Consider the following 16,388-nt stretch of genomic DNA (forward strand, 5'->3'; position numbering starts at 1 on the left):
TCCATATTCTATTTATCACTGTGTCTCTGACCTCTTCCTACTATACTACCCCTGCTGACATTCTCAGACAAGTCTGACTTCTGCTGAACTGACCCAGCTTTTCTTCAGCCTTCCACAACTAATTATTAACTTTCAATTGGTGCTACCTAACCAAGCTTTAAATTGGACTATTAACCTTGTCACATGCTACACAGTATCTATCACAGCCTGCAGCCAACTATGTTAAATTAAGAAAGATCTTCTATTATTTGAAATAATAATTAAATACAATTAGAAGATTTTTATTTCATAAAACATTTAGGGAAGGGAGAAAAAGAGTTTTCAGTAACACAACTATATTTAACTCCAACCAAAACATTATATCCAATCAGTTCAGCAACATAAATTCTCCGAATACCCACACCACATCTCCCATTCTCAACACCTCTTTATAAATCAATTAAATAAAATCAATTAAAAATATAACTGTAATTAATATATGAAGATATTAACATAATAACAGTGTTAAAAATTAAGGTTACAACTTACAGTGTGCCCCACAGTATCTTAAAATTATAGTCATTCCTCAGTATATACAGGGTATTGGTTCTCAGACACCCCACATGCCAAAATCTGCATATACTCAAGCCCTGCAGTTGGTCTTGAGGAACCTGCATATAAGAGAAGTCAGCCCTCTGTATCCACAGGTTTTGCATCCACGAATACAGGGTCTTCAGCTGCATTTGGTTGAGAAAAATTCTATGTAAAAATGGATGTGTGCAGTTCAAACCCGTGTACTGTACTACTCTTACATGGCACGTTAACTGAAGTTCCAAATAATTTTTTACTAAAACACCCCTAAAAACATGGCATATTTTTCCTTCTCTGAGCAATTATCCAAATGAAGTAAACTTTTAAAAAGATAACCATTTCAAAAATTTCATATCATTATTATAGATGGATATATGTTCCCAATTAGAACGTGTGACTATAAAATAGGAAAGAATACTTAGATTTTTTAACGCCTCTTGTAAACTCATTCTGAGAAAATAAATGTTATATTACTTTAGATGAGAGACTAGAAAACTTTCAAACTACATGTAAGAATACTGGCTATAACCTTGGACCTGTTTTACCCGCAACCTTAATTCTAAAGTCCTGAAGAAATACGTTAAAGATACACCTTTGGGACCATTACTATTCAATTGGTCAAATCACTATGTTCCTATGGCATACCTGGACCTTATTAAGATTGGATTTTTTCTTACAGTAAAGATAGCAGAAGTACAACTTGTAAAACTAAAAAAATTATCTTAAGTCTATTTTTACTTCCACACACATACTAGAATTTTACTTCTTGAATTTTTGAGAAAATCTTACAGAAGGAGAAAGCTAAAATAAGTGCCACATTGTATTACACTAGGCTTAAAAATGACTTCCTCCCATTTCTCTTATCAATCTCTGGATGCTTGTGAAATAGCAACAGCAAATATACTCCTTCCATTTCTGGCAAAGATACAGCAAAAGGGACTGATTTGCCCACCTGCCTGAAACAAACAAACAAAAGGAAACAAAATATATGTAACAGTTTTCAGGACTCTGGTCATCAGGATATAAAAGAAGCTGATGCCTAAGAGACAGGGAACAAAGTGAGCCAGCCCTATGACCGTTCCACCCTACTCCCTTGAGAGATTCAAGCCTACAGCACAGAGAGGGAGAGTACAGGCAGAGACCAGCTGATTCCTGAGCTATGGAAACAGAGTGGAAAGTCCAGGTAACCAAGGCACCTAGAATCACAGGGCAGAGTAGTACTAAAGAGGAAAGATTTACACAAAGAGAAGTCTGGAAATCTAGAGATTCCCCTTGAGTATTCAGCTGAATGCTGATCAGATCCTATGTGTAAAGAAATTACCAGAGGCTGGGAAAAGTATCTATCTGAAGGTATAATGAGAACTACAGGACAGTTCTCCAAATGGCCTTAAGAGCCCAGCTTTCCATATTTTTCTCACTTGCAGTTTGAGAATAACAAAGTGGTGGGAATGCAATATTCTGAGAAAGGGAAGGACTGGTGGGACTAGCCCAAGTGCTGTTCCAGTCCCCCTTAGAAACAGGATGTCCTTCAGAGCTTTAGCCCAGAGTATCATATTGCCCCAAAGTGTAAAACCTAGGGTAGACAACTTTCCAGGGTCCCTCAATTGCAGTGCAGATGATGCACATACAGTCAAAACTCCATCTGTCCCATGAAGTCTCCCTGAGCCGTGGGCAACCAGCAAAGAATCCTAGGCTTCTGTGGTCCTCTGCTGCCTGCCTGTAAGTAATAAATCTGTCTTATATAACTTGTTGCATAAAAAGATATTCCATCTCACCAAACTCAAGTTGATAACTAGTGCACAGCTAACTTGCTTCATAAGAGTAGTATCCAACACTCACACAGGACAAGTAATAGTGCCTGCTCCACCATTCAGACTGAAAAATCTCATTCATAAGACATTATGTAGAGTATTCAGATGTTCTGGCAATAGTAGGGAATAATTATCCCTACAATGAATGTTGCTCCAATCCTGCCTAGCAAATCTTATAATCAAGAACTTAAAGGATCAAAATACTTGCTTGCATCACAGCCAGAACAAACCTCAACGATAGTCACAGGAAGACAAAATAATCAAGCATCCAACAAAATGTACAATGCCTATCATCCAATTAAACATATTGAGGCATGCAAAAGAGCAGGAAAATACATTCCATCATAGGAAACAACATCAATCAATCAAAACCAACCCAGAACTGACACTGATGTTAAAATTACCAGAGAAGCACATTAAACTATAATCTACATGCTCAAAATATTCAGTATAGAGATATAAAAAAAAGCCAAACTTCTAAAGATGAAAACTACAACATCTGAAATAAAAAATACAGTAGAAGGAATTAACAGCAGATGAAAAGATTAAACTGAAGCCATTCCAAAAAAAGGAATCTAAAATAAAAAATCAGACAAATTAAAAATTGCACAGAACAATGGGACAACTTTACGTGGCCTATTAAATGTGTAATTACAGTAATATACAAGTCAGGGAGAAAGGGTATACAAGTAGTATACAAGTTGAGGAGAAAAGATACATAAAATATCTCATCATATAGTATCATTAGTACATGACAAAGTTAGTTATAGAGAAACAGTGACAGGGAGATACAGTGATTTTAATGATCAGGAGCAGATCCTCACAATTAGCATTCTGATTGGTGAAGAAGAAAAGAAAGGGATGGAAGCAGTTAAAATGTAAGGAAGAGAGTAAGAAAGGAGGGACTGGACAATGGTAAACAATAGTGCACAGAGCATAAAGAATCAAAGAAAAGGATCTTGGATGTAGAAAGGGAAAAACTGAAAATTAACAAAATAATTTCAATATAATGGTAGAAATGAGGAAAGACCACAAGAAATGAAGGCATAGATAACAGACCTATGAGGAAAAAATTATGGCTATGTGGATTACAATTGTATTATTAAATTAATCTTTGGGACAATACATGGCAAATAACTCAAATGGTTTCAACTTTAAACAAAGTTTAAAAACTAACAATGAACTCAGAATGTAGATGATGTATACATAATTATTAATGGCTTACTTGGATATCTCAATGGAAGTATATAACAATGCTCTAATCATGGTGAAAATATAGCCATATTATTTTAGTAAGTGATAAACATTGTTTAAAAGCACACTAATATACTAACCGGGTGTGGTGGTTCACGCGTGTAATCCTAGCACTTTGGGAGGCCGAAGCAGGTGGATCACCTGAGGTCAGGAGTTCGAGACCAACCTAGCAAACATGGTGAAACCCTGCCTCTACTTAAACTACAAAAATTAGCCAGGCGTGGTCGCACATGCCTATAATCCCAGCTACTCGGGAGGCTCAGGCAGAAGAATCGCTTGAACCCAGAAGGCGGAGGCTGCAGTGAGCCGAGATCGCACCACTGCACTCCAGCCTGGGCAACAGATTGAGACTCTGTCTCAAAAATAATTTTTTTTTAAAAAGCACATTAATATATAATAAAGAGTTTATGTTAAATATTATCTACAGGCTAATGATCCAAAAATGTTCATCCCCCCAAACCTGACCTTTCCTCACACTCAAAATTCATAAGCACTATAGCTAAGTGCTTTTAAGCGCATGGGCTCAAGAACCAGAAAGCCTGAGTTTGAATCCTGATCACAACAGTACTGGCTGGCTAGCTTAAGTGAAATAATTCATCTTGCCTCATTTTCCTCATCTTTAAAATGAGGATTAAGGGTAGTACCTATATCACATGTTTGTTGTAAGGCTTGAATTAATACAAGAACTCAGAACAGAGCTGTTAGTACATTTTGCATTGCTATAAAGGAATATCTAAAATTTGATAATTTATAAAGAAAATAAGTTTATTTGGCTAGCAGCTCTGCAAGCTGTACAAGCATGGTGTCAGCATCTGCTTGGCTTCTGATGAGGCCTCAGGAAGCTCACAATCATGGTAGAAGACAAAGGGGAAGCCAATGTATCACATGGTGAGAGAGAGCAAAAGAGACTGAGGAGGAGGTGGCAGACTCCTTTAAACAACCAGCTCTCACATGAACCAACAATTAGAACTCACTTATTACTACGAGGAGGGCACTATGCCATTCATGAGGGATCCACCACCATGACCCAAACACCTCCCACCAAGTGCCGCCTCCAACACTGGGGATCACATTTTGACATGAGATTTGGAGAGGAGAAATATCCAAACCATATCAAGTGCTATTCACACAGAAAAAGCTTAATAAGCAATAGTTGTAACTGCTATTATAATATGCAATTGTCTGCCTTGAGAGCTACACTGTTAAATGAATAGGAAAATTTACAGATCCAAACTGAATTTCTGACTTTCTTTTCAAAACCTATCCTTCCTCCACTTTTTCCCATTTTACTAAGTGGAAAACAACTATTCAAGTCAAGAATCTAGGAAATATCTGCCATTACCTTCCTTCCTCAGCTCCTACATCTCCAAGTCCAATGAATAACTTTCCTTCCCTTCTTTCCATCTACACTAACAGCTGCCTAGTCATGCCATCAATATCTCTTGCCCAGACTACTATAGGTGCCTCCTGAAGGCTTTCCCCATTTCCACTCGTTTTCTCCCATTCTTCCTCTGCATTATTGGAAGAGTAATTACTTTAAAATGTAAAAGAGATCATGTCACCTCCTTGCTTTAAACTTTTGACCATCTACTCTTGGCACTTAAAAAGTAAACTTCTTAGCATTTCTGAGAAGCATTTCTAAGAAGGCGCTACAATGTTCTGGCCTCTGCCTACCACTCCAATCTTATAACCACTTTCCCCTTGGCTCACTCTGCATTAAAACTAGAATATTCCTCCCCTACACAGAACTTTCGTGTCTGGAAGATTCTTACTTAAAAGTCAGATCTCCACTGAAATGTGGACTCCACAAGTCAAAAATAAAGCTTTTCCCAATTACTCCCTCACAACAATCTATTGTTTTCCTTTAACAGCACTTTATGACAAATAATATTTATACATTTAACTGTATGTTTACTTGCTTGATACTTCTGTCTTCTACTAGAATTAACATTGACAGGAAGTATTCACATCTTGCTCATAATATTTCTCCAGAGTTTTGTACACTGCCTGTTGGATAGTAACTACCCAACACATATTTTGGTACAGAAATTAATAAATGAATAGATTAAACTTTGTCCAAAAACCTATTCTATATGACATGTTTTATAGGAGAAAGCCTAAGTGAGGATAACTTTTTAAATACATACATGTAGACATAATAAACCCTCAATTTATCCAAATCTTTAAAAATTGAAAAACTATTTTTAATAAAATGTTATGTAAAAAAACTAATTTAATTAAAACCTCAAACCATTAAGCTGAAAAACACCCAGGAATGACCTGTTCATTTTTGGCAACTTTTAAATCTTCAAATATATTTTCTGAAATAACCAAAAAAAGGACCTAATGATGCCAAAAATAAAAACAACTACCATTTGTTCACCACCTCCTATATGCCAAGCATCATACTTTCTTAAAAGTACTTTAAAGGTAAAAACTCAGAATGGCAAAGATTTCTCCTACTTCTTTATATCAGATCTTGCAAAACAAATTATAGGCTGGTTGCAGCGCCTCAAGCCTATATAATTCCAGCACTCTGGGAGGCCAAGACACGCAGATTGCTTGAATCCAGGAGTTTGACACCAGCCTGCCTGGTCAACATGGCAAAACTCCGTCTCCTAAAAAAATACAAAAAAATAAGCCGGGCACGGTGGTACACACCTGTTGTTCCAGCTACTCGGGTGGCTGTGGTGAGTGGATTGCTTGAGCCCAGGAGGTAGAGATTGCCATGAGCCGAGATTGCACCACACCACTCCAGCCTGGTCAACACAGCAAAACCCTGTCTCAGAAAAGCAACAAACAAACAAAAACCAATAATAGTAATAAATAAATAAATAAAAATAAAAAATTATAAATACTTTGAAGAATCCCCCACATAGAGCAACATGGCAGACTGGAGTTCAGGGAAATTCCTTCTATCCTAGAACCTCTAAAAATAGTAAATAAAATTCAAAACAAAAATTAAATGTTAATGGGGGAATTGCCAAGAAAGAATTTATTTTCTCAGATGCTGGGAAAGAGAACAAAGTTAGAATCCAGGGGAGAAAGAAAACAAAAGCTAATGTTCACCCACGACATCTCTCACTAGGCATGATGGTCTAAAGCTTGGGTTCTGTATAATAAGAAGCCTGGGTTTGACTTTGTCATAAACTGTCTTTGCCATTAACTGGCTATAAAACTTCTCTGGAGATCCTCTGGAATTCCTCATCTGCAAAATTAAAGACTTAAAGAGACAAAGTCCTGAAACCAGAGCAGAGTGAAAAGTCCAATCAGAAACTCCTGTGTAAACCATTAGCAAATTGTACATTGGAATTATCTAAGGTAATTTTAAAATATCCATAAATGTCATCTATCATCTCTGTTACAATTTGTGACCTCCTGAATACTAAGTCAGATGCTTTCAACAGAACATTAATAGAGTGGGGCCTAACTCAAAATTTAAATGGAATTTTCAGAGAAGCATCATGAAATTACAGACAAACATTATGAAGTGAAATCTACCCCTACCAAAAAGATCAAGTCTACATTAAGTTAAGGTGAAGTTGATCCATTCTTTCCTATTGTATCCTCACTAGGGACAGTGAGATTTTATACTTATTTCGAACTTTTCCAAAAGAAGTTCTAGAATCAGAATTTTGTTCATGGCTTGGTTCAACCATTAACTCACTTTTGGTAGGACACTGACTATATTACTTAAGTTGTCTGAGGCTATATGCTTATTTGTAAGATGATAATGATTATAAGTGACGTACAAAAAACAAAACAATCAGATATGCATTTTTTCCTTTACACTGTAGAGATGTTTTAAGAACTTTAAGAACCTAATTAATAAAGGTTATAATAGCATTAGCTTATAGATCTAGTACATTACTTATAAATTCCAATGTGGCAGAAAGCTAATTGTCTATCTCAAGGCAAATTTAACATTAATTTAAAATTTAAATTGTAATTAGCCACTATTAACCTCATGTTAAACCCCTCTTTATGCTATAGTTTTCCTTCCTAAAACTTCATCTTTATGTTTCTAATTGATCAACTTACCAAAATTGCTCCACATGCTAACCTTAACCTATGCTATTCTCTAAAACAGTGCTTCTCCAAGTTTAACATGCATATGGATCATTTCAGGATCTTGTTAAGGTACAGAGTCTGAATCAAAATGTAAACATTTTTAACTTCCCCAATTAAAAGCTACAGACTGGATAAATGGATTAAAAACACAAGATGTGGATGTATGCTGCCTACAAGAAACTTGTGTCACCTGTAAAGACACATATAGGCTCAAAGTAAAGGTATACAAAAATATATTCCACGTAAATGGAAACCAAAAGGTGTAGGAGTAGCATATTTGCATCTGACAAACAGACTTTAAATTTAGTAAGAAAATAAGAAGAGATAAAGAAAGTCATTATATAATGAAAAACTGCACTCCAAATAACCAAAGCAATCCTAAGCAAAAAGAACAAAGCTGGAAGCATCACATTACCCAACTTCAAATAATGCAATAAGGCTACAATAACCAAAACAGCATGGTGCTAGTACAAAGGCAGACACAAAGGCCAATGGAACACAACAGACAATCCAGAAATAAATCCACATATTCACAGCCAACTGATTTGCAACAAAAGTGCCAAAAACAAACACTGGGGAAAGGACACCCTCTTCAATTAATAGTGCTGCAAAAACTGACTATCCATCCATATGAAGAAAGTGAAACTGGACCCTGTCTCTCACCATATACAAAAATTAACTCAAAATATAATGACTTAAGTGTAAGACCCAAAACTATAAAACTACTAGAAGAAAACATTGAGAAAATGTTTCAGGACATTGGTCTGAGCAAAGATTTTGTTGATAAGACTTCAAAAGCACAGACAACAGAAACAAAAATAGACAAATGGGACTATATAAAACTAAAAAGCTTCTGAACTGCAAAGGAAACAACAGAGTGAAGAGACAGCCCACAGAATGGGAGAAAATACTTGAAAACTACTCATCCAACAAGGAACGAATATCCAGAATATACAAGAACTCAAACACCTCAAAAGCAAATAAACAAATAACCTAGTATTAAAATGAGCAAAAGATATGAAAAGACATTTCTAAAAAGAAGATACACAAATGGCCAACAAGTAGCTGAAAAAATGTGCAACATACTGATCATCAGGGAAAAGCAAATCAAAACCACTGTGAGATAACATCTAATCCCAGAATGACAAGTACCAAATGACAAAAAATAACAAATACTGATGAGGATGTGGAGAAAACGGAACTCTTACACACTGTTGCTGGAAATGTAAATGATTACCCCTACTATGGATAACAGTACGGAGGTCCCTCAAAAACTAAAAACAGAACTACCAAATGCTCCAGCAATCAATCCCACCACTGAGTATTTATCCAAAGGAAAGGAAATCAGTATATTAAAAAGATACCTGCGGCCCCGTGTTTACTGCAATGGTATTCACAAAAGCCAAGATATGATATCAATCTAAATGTCTACCAACAGATAAATGGATAAAGAAAATGTGGCATATATACATAATGGAATGTTATTTAGCATTAAACAATGAAATCCTATCATTAGCAATATGGATGAGCCAAGAGAACATTATCTTAAATTTTAAAAACTCAAACACAGAAACATAAATACTGTATGTTCTCAATCACATGTGAAAAAAATGAGTTCATACAAGTAGAGAGAAGAATTATGGTTATCAGAGGCTGTGAAATTTAGGGCGAAGGAGAGGATAGGGCGAGGTTGGTTAATACATACAAAATTACAGCCAGATAGGAGGAGCAAGTTCTAGTGTTGTATAGCACTGGAAGGTAAATACAGTTAACAATAAGTTACTGTATATGTTCAAAGACCTAGAAGAGAGGATTCTGGACGCTCCCAATACAAAGAAATGATAAATATTTGGGGTGATGGATATGCTAATTACCCTGATTTGATCATTACACAGTGGATACATACATGGAAATATCACTCTGTACTCCATAAATACATATAATTATTACATGTCAACTAAAAGATTTAAAAATATGAATGAGGTGAAAAAACTGCAGATGGTGTTTCAATGTAAAACACAGAAGTAGTAACAAAACATAATGTTACAACGCCGCCTTAAGTGAAAAAGGTACATTTCTGGAATGCTAACATATCCAGAAAGTTTTTTAAAGAAATAAACTCAAGATCAGGATGGATACAGGGAGAGCAGCGTAAGGAATAAGGTCCACTAACAATTTCATTAGTTTCAGTTCTGTGCCATACTTAGAAGAAACCCAACTTATAAGTAGTATAAGCCAATAACACAGAAAGTTAATTATGAAATTACTATTTAATAATTTGTTTCAGGACAAAATAAAATGGAACTTCTTTAATAGAAGAAAAAATGTTAGACAAGTCGAAGGGAATTAAGAAAAACTGGCTACTAACATATTAAGAAAAGCAGTGGTTTTCAAAGTGTAATCCCCCAAACAGGAGTTCTCAAACTTTAGCATTCATCAGAATCACTAGGAGGGCTTATTTTTTCAAAATCGAGAATTTCAAAATCAGGAGGTCAGCGGAGCCCAAGAATTTTAATTCCAGGAAGTTCCCAATAATGCTGAAGGTGGTAGTCTAAGAACTACAATGAAAACCACTGCATTAAACTAATGCTGTTATCACTTAAACACCTACTGACCCTGCTCCCCAAATGCTGGTCGGTATCAGCCCTCGCTCCACACAACAAGTATGCTCAGCTTTGAATGACAGGTATTTCAACAGCATTCAGTTCTCCTGACTCCTACTTCATAGAGAAAATTGAAACCGTGCTGCATTAATCTCCTCAGTTTCTCACTCCAAACGATCTGCATTCACACTAATTACCTCTAGCCCGCCTGATCTAGATAGAAGTGTGTGTCCTGCCTGGGACTGAGGTAATGCAACCCTCTTTGCTTGTGTTCCAGGAAACCAATCATTCCCAGACCTTGATCAATCATTTAGCCCTCTTCTATCCCACCCTCCTATCTTACTTTACTGCCTCCTTCTGATGTTTTCCTATAAAATCGAAGTAGTCTCTCCATCCCACCCCATCCAAGAACCAACTCCTCTTTTGAACCTGCATTTACTTCAAGTTAACGGGGTTTTTCCCCACCCCACTACTTATATAAGCTTCTCTGAAAGGTAAGCTGTTTGTTTTCACCTTGAATTCACTTCTTAACTCACAACATTCAGTCCTTCACAGTCACTACTGACCTAAATTTTTTGACCAACTAAAAACGACCTTTTAACAAGCAAATATATGGATACTGCTCTGACTTGACCTTATATGAACACAGTATTCAGCACTGTTAATCATGCCATCTTTAAAATATTTTTCCTGGTTTCTGACATGCCATACTCTTCTAGTTCCCCTCATAACTCCCTGACTACTTCTCAACCTTCTTCACTGATTTTCTTCAGAATTCCACTTCCTTGAGACATCTTCTCTCTTTACTCCGTATGAATTCTATGGGTGATCCCATCTACTTTCGTGGCTTTAACTCTCTACTTACACATTATGACAGCTATTATTCAGAGAGGAGAAAGGAAAAAATCCGGTCACGGTCACGCTCACGCAGGCAGTTAGGGAGGTCCTCAGTTGAATCTTTTCAAACAAAAGAACAGTCTGCAGACACAGACACTGAGGGGCTTGACTAAGACATTCCCACAGTAGAACAGATAAGAAAGGCTACAAAGGTGACTTGCCCAGATATTCCCACAATGGAAAATTCCATCCCCTAAAACATCCACAGTAAGGGGAACAAACCAATACGGAGTGATTCAAGGCTAAGGGCCCACAGGCACATTAGGAGGACAGGGTGGAGACACAAGAAAGTCACACCTTATGCAAATGAGATGCCCAGCCCTCATCAGTTTCCTATAAAAGCCTTTGCACTCAATTGTAAAAAACGACAACCCTCTTCCAGGTCCCCTCTTCACAGCAGAGAGCTTTTTGTCTTTCGCTTATTAAACTTTCCTTACAACCTCACCCTTTGTGTCCACGTTTCTTACTTCTCTAGGTCATGAGAAAAAGAACTCCGGGTGATACCTCACAATAAGAAACCGCTACACTGTGGTGCATTGGTGAGACTGTAACATTATCCATCTCAAATCTGTACCTCTCTCTTGAACCTTTATTAAATGAAATTGCCCAGGACTTCAAATGCCATGGATCTAAAAGTGAACTAATGTGCCCCCCTATATAGCTCCCACATCTGTATTCCTAATGCCACCCTATTCCTAACGCCAGTTAGGCAACTGATGAATTTTTTACTCTATCCCCTTCTCTTCATTTCTAACACAGTAGCAGCAGCCTTTCATTATCTCTTCCGATGTAATGCTTTCATAACCATGATTTCAAGAATCTTATTTTAGAGTATTTCTAACACAAAATTCCTTCTACAATAATGTAAAGGTTATCTTTTTAATATGCAGATATGTAATATCTCATATATCTGTATATTATCATTCAATGTCTTTATGTCTCCTACAACATAAATTTCAAACACTTCAAATAGTATTTCAGATCTCTCAAGGCTTTGCCTCCAATTATATCTTTCCAGACTCACTTCATGAATCCCAATAGAACCCTGTACATATAAAAGATCCCACTATTTGAAATTCCCTAAACTCACCAGACTTTCAGATTGCCTTATGTCAATGAATCCTGCTCTCACTACCTGGGATTTTCCATTCACCCTCCTCCTTCACCACCCCCACCCACACACACATATTCCAGATCCAGCAGGCGGCCTCCATCATGTCACACTCTTCCTCATTTGTCAAAACTATATTGAGTAAGTTACCTAGGAAGCCTTTCCATTTCTTACCATTCAGAAATACAGACTTCTTATTGGCTCATAAAGTGGCTCTATCAGAGCACTTACATTGCTGCTGTTAGTTTTCCTATCTGTCTCCCTCACTAAAGAGTCTCTGAATAGGATGTACTTTCTTTACCTCTAGATTCCCCTGAACACGTAAGAGTGCTAGCACTCATTTAATGCATGATCAATGACTAAATTAATCAAAACAGATAAGAGAATTATAAGACAATTCCTACACGTAAGCAGAATCTTTTCTCGCTTTTATAACACAAAAAAGGTGGGGGAGAAAACAACAAAACAAACACCCCTATCCTTCTGGATCACCCTGCCTTTAACTCAATGTTGTGCTGAGACTGATAATTTTATAACTAACTACACACCAAACACTTGTTCTCTAATTACTCAAATTCACCATAAAAATACTTTTATGAGGTTGACAATTAATGTTAAAGAAATATTAAATAAGTTTAACATCAATTAAACATCTAAATATTTTAAATTCCCACAAATATTAAAACAGTTAAGCCGCTGTGTTTTATTACACTGCCTTTAAGTACCTGTTTAAACAACATATTCTCACAAAATACTGCCTCTGCAATAGAGAGGACAAACTAGTGACACTATCTATCATGAGATTTAATTCAGCACATCTGCTTACTAAGGTGATACTCCTCTTCCTTAGTTCCTTTCCTGATTTTTCCTTCCAAAAACTCCATCCTCATTTTAAGAAACATCTCTTCTCTAATAAAATAAGGGCTTGTGGTTTTTTTCTGGTTTTAGGATACATAAATGGCTTACACTTCTTATAATGTACTCTTCCAATAGTTGCTTAAGCAAAAAAATCCATTTTAATTAAATCTAATTAAACCTCCCACACAATATGGCATGTACAATCTTGACAGTGGATCACCAAAGGTGAACACTTCCAGTACAAATTAGCTTGCTATCCTGCTATCCCACTAAGCAGGCGATTCCACCTCAAAACAATGATATTTCAAAATTCTTCTTTCTTACATTGAATGCTTATATTTACCATCCATGGGATCTAGTTTTGCCCTCTGGAGCTACAAAGAATAAGCCTTAACCATAGAACACATTTTTATATTTCAAAGGGAACAATGATAAGCCTATTATTTTTCATTTTCCAAGCTAAACTTAGCAAATTACTTCCAGTAATCCTCATGTAGCATGACTTTCACTTTTTACCATCACTGTCAATCTTCTCTGCACTAGCTCTAGCTTTCAAATCTAAAGTGAGTTTTATTAGTTTTGCATTTTATTACAAAATGACTATGAACTTAAACCAAAAAAGCAAAGACTTGAAGATAATTCTGAATTCTATAATCACTGTGATCAAATATTAAATGTTTAATGTCTTATATTGCTTGTAAAAGATTTCTAAAGTATACTATTTAATTTCATTAGTAGAAGAAAAATCTCACCCCATTTGCATTAGATTTGTTTAGAACAGTTCTAGTTTATTCTTATTGCCATGGGGTAATTTTTACTAGCATCTCCTTTCATTCTCAAATGTATTCCAGTTCTATTGATCAATTTTATGTTCACCTAGCTACATGTATCTTTACATGTTGCTGAAATCAAAATAAAAATGTACAGACAAATCTCCAAATTTAAGATTTGATTTGGGAAGCAAGAATTGCATTTGGGGTATATACAGACTGAGTGGTCTTCAGTATGTCTGAAGAACAAAGAGAAGGTTGTAGGTTTTCTAAAAAGGAGAAGTGTTACATATCATATTTAAAGAAAGGTCACTGGCTCTAGGAAAGTTCTGGGGAGCTGGTGAGTGACTGTAAAGGGTAAGACTAATCTCTGAGTTGCAGCAGGTTGTTCCAGCAGCCATTAGATAAAACTGGTTTCAGGTTACAGCAGGCAGTTTCAGCAGCAGGCTTGCAGAGAATTACATTCTCAGAGCAATGTCATCTGACCAGTGCTTTATCCCCCTAGCCTCTTGATTCTGTTTTAGTTGGGTGTGCCAAGATTGACCCAATTTGTATGATCAACGTTAACAATGTTATTTATAGCATCTTTAATGTTTAGTCTCTTTGAGCTTTAATGTTTTAACTGCCATTTAAAATGTAAATATAAATTTTTAGAAACTTATTAAGTGTTGATATTCAAACTGGTCAAAATCTCCTTCATTATAGCATGAAGGTATGTATCTTCAACCCATTTCCAAATAACAGGAAAAAACAAATTCATAAAAAACTGGTTTAAGTCTCATCCTTCAAGTAGCTTCAGTGTTCACACCTTAATAGAAAAAGCAGGGGATTCTTAACTACCTACCAAAAGAAAACTAGTTCATCAACTAATGAACTAATAATTCAGTCTCTCATAAACAAGCAAGAATTCTGCACACATCATTCAAAAACTCTGATTCATTGCTTTAACAGGAGATCATTAATTAGAAAAATTAAAATGGAAACTTTAGTAATAGGTTCAAATAAAGAAATTTCATCATAACTTCTAAATTTCAAGAGGAAAAAGCTGAGAACAGTTTCAAAATCTGAAACAGTAATATTATTCAGTTATTAGGTCCATTAACAATATATTATTTTATAAATCGTAAGTTTATCCCTTTATAACACTTTCCCCAATGTAAAATTCATTTCAATGTTGGGCATGGAAGCAGTTTTTAAAGCCTAAACATGTATAATTTCCACAAAAAAATGATATAAACTACGTATAATATTTGCAAAAGTACATCTCAGAAGAATTTATTTATTTATTTTAAGGCAGAGTCTCACTCTGTCATCCAAGCTGGAGTGCAGTGGGACAATCTCAGCTCACTACAACCTCCACCTGCTGGGTTCAAGTGATTCTCCTGCCGTAGCTGGGATTACAGATGCCTGCCACCGTGCCCAGTTAATTTTGTATTTTAAATAGAGACGGGTTTTCACCAGGTTGGCCAGGCTGATCTCAAACTCCTGACCTCAAGTGATCTGCCTAACCTCGGTCTCCCAATGTGATGGGATTACAGCAGTAAGCCACCACACCTAGCCCTCAGAAAAATTTTTGGAATAAAATATATATTATCCTCTTACAATGAAACAATGAATGTACACACATATATTAGATATTTAGCTTAATATTTAAATTAGTTGCCACATAAAAATTCAATTTGACTTGAAAAATAAATTTGAATATCATTGCAAAATAAAATCAAGTAACTCTCATTGAGATATCTTAATACAACACATTGGCTACGTGACAAAGCAGTCTTAGTCCTTTTAAAACAACATGTTGAAAATCAAGTACACAAAATCCACTTTAATTCCCATTAATTCCAAACAAAAAGTAGTATAGGTTTATATGCAAAAAAGGATACATCTATCCCAAAATTATTTGGTTCATAATGTCTCGTAAAATGTGCATTTTAAATGACAATCTAATAATTTTTTAAACCATTAACTGCTATGGATAAGTTTACAGTAAGTATACAAATTTTCTAAATAATTCAAGAAATATTTAAATAAAAATCAAGCATAGCAGAAAAAGAACCATCCCGAAGTTAAACTCTCTTTGCTCCTTCAAAATAACCTTAAAATATAATAACAGTACAATAGTTAGTTTCACACCAGGAGACATTCCTTACAACTGAAAGTATAGAGTTGAATATGTTTATTAGGTTCTAATTGCTCTAAATGTTTTCCAAGTGATTTACACCTAAAAACCCATTTGAACATAAAGTGTAACACCTAGCTTAAAATAATGTTTCATTGATTCATTTCTCTGTAGCATAAACTCGCTCAAATTCTCAAGAGAAAATGAAAACATATTAGCTATCAAATAAAAGCTAGCTCTCATGGAAGCAACTATGGGTCAAAACCCTAAAAGTAAGCTTTGTGAGACAGTTATCAGAAAAATTACCAACTTATAAATCAC

General features: G+C 35.7%; 1 protein-coding gene across 6 annotated transcripts in view; it reads right to left on the minus strand.

Moving 5' to 3' along the window:
• TUSC3 (tumor suppressor candidate 3) overlaps positions 1-16,388 on the minus strand; it is a 335,383-nt gene that overhangs the window by 168,457 nt on the left and 150,538 nt on the right. Inside the window, exon 1 of one of the 6 annotated variants that reach the window (XM_058441902.1) lies at positions 6,297-6,320. The exons of the other annotated variants lie outside the window; for them this stretch is intronic. The gene's annotated coding sequence lies outside the window, so the exon portion shown is untranslated. Of the gene's footprint in view, positions 1-6,296; positions 6,321-16,388 lie in introns of those variants that run through there. 6 annotated transcript variants of the gene reach the window in all.

The sequence above is a fragment of the Hylobates moloch genome, unplaced genomic scaffold, assembly GCF_009828535.3.
Source record: "Hylobates moloch isolate HMO894 unplaced genomic scaffold, HMol_V3 SCAFFOLD_8, whole genome shotgun sequence".
Classification (NCBI taxonomy): domain Eukaryota; kingdom Metazoa; phylum Chordata; class Mammalia; order Primates; family Hylobatidae; genus Hylobates; species Hylobates moloch.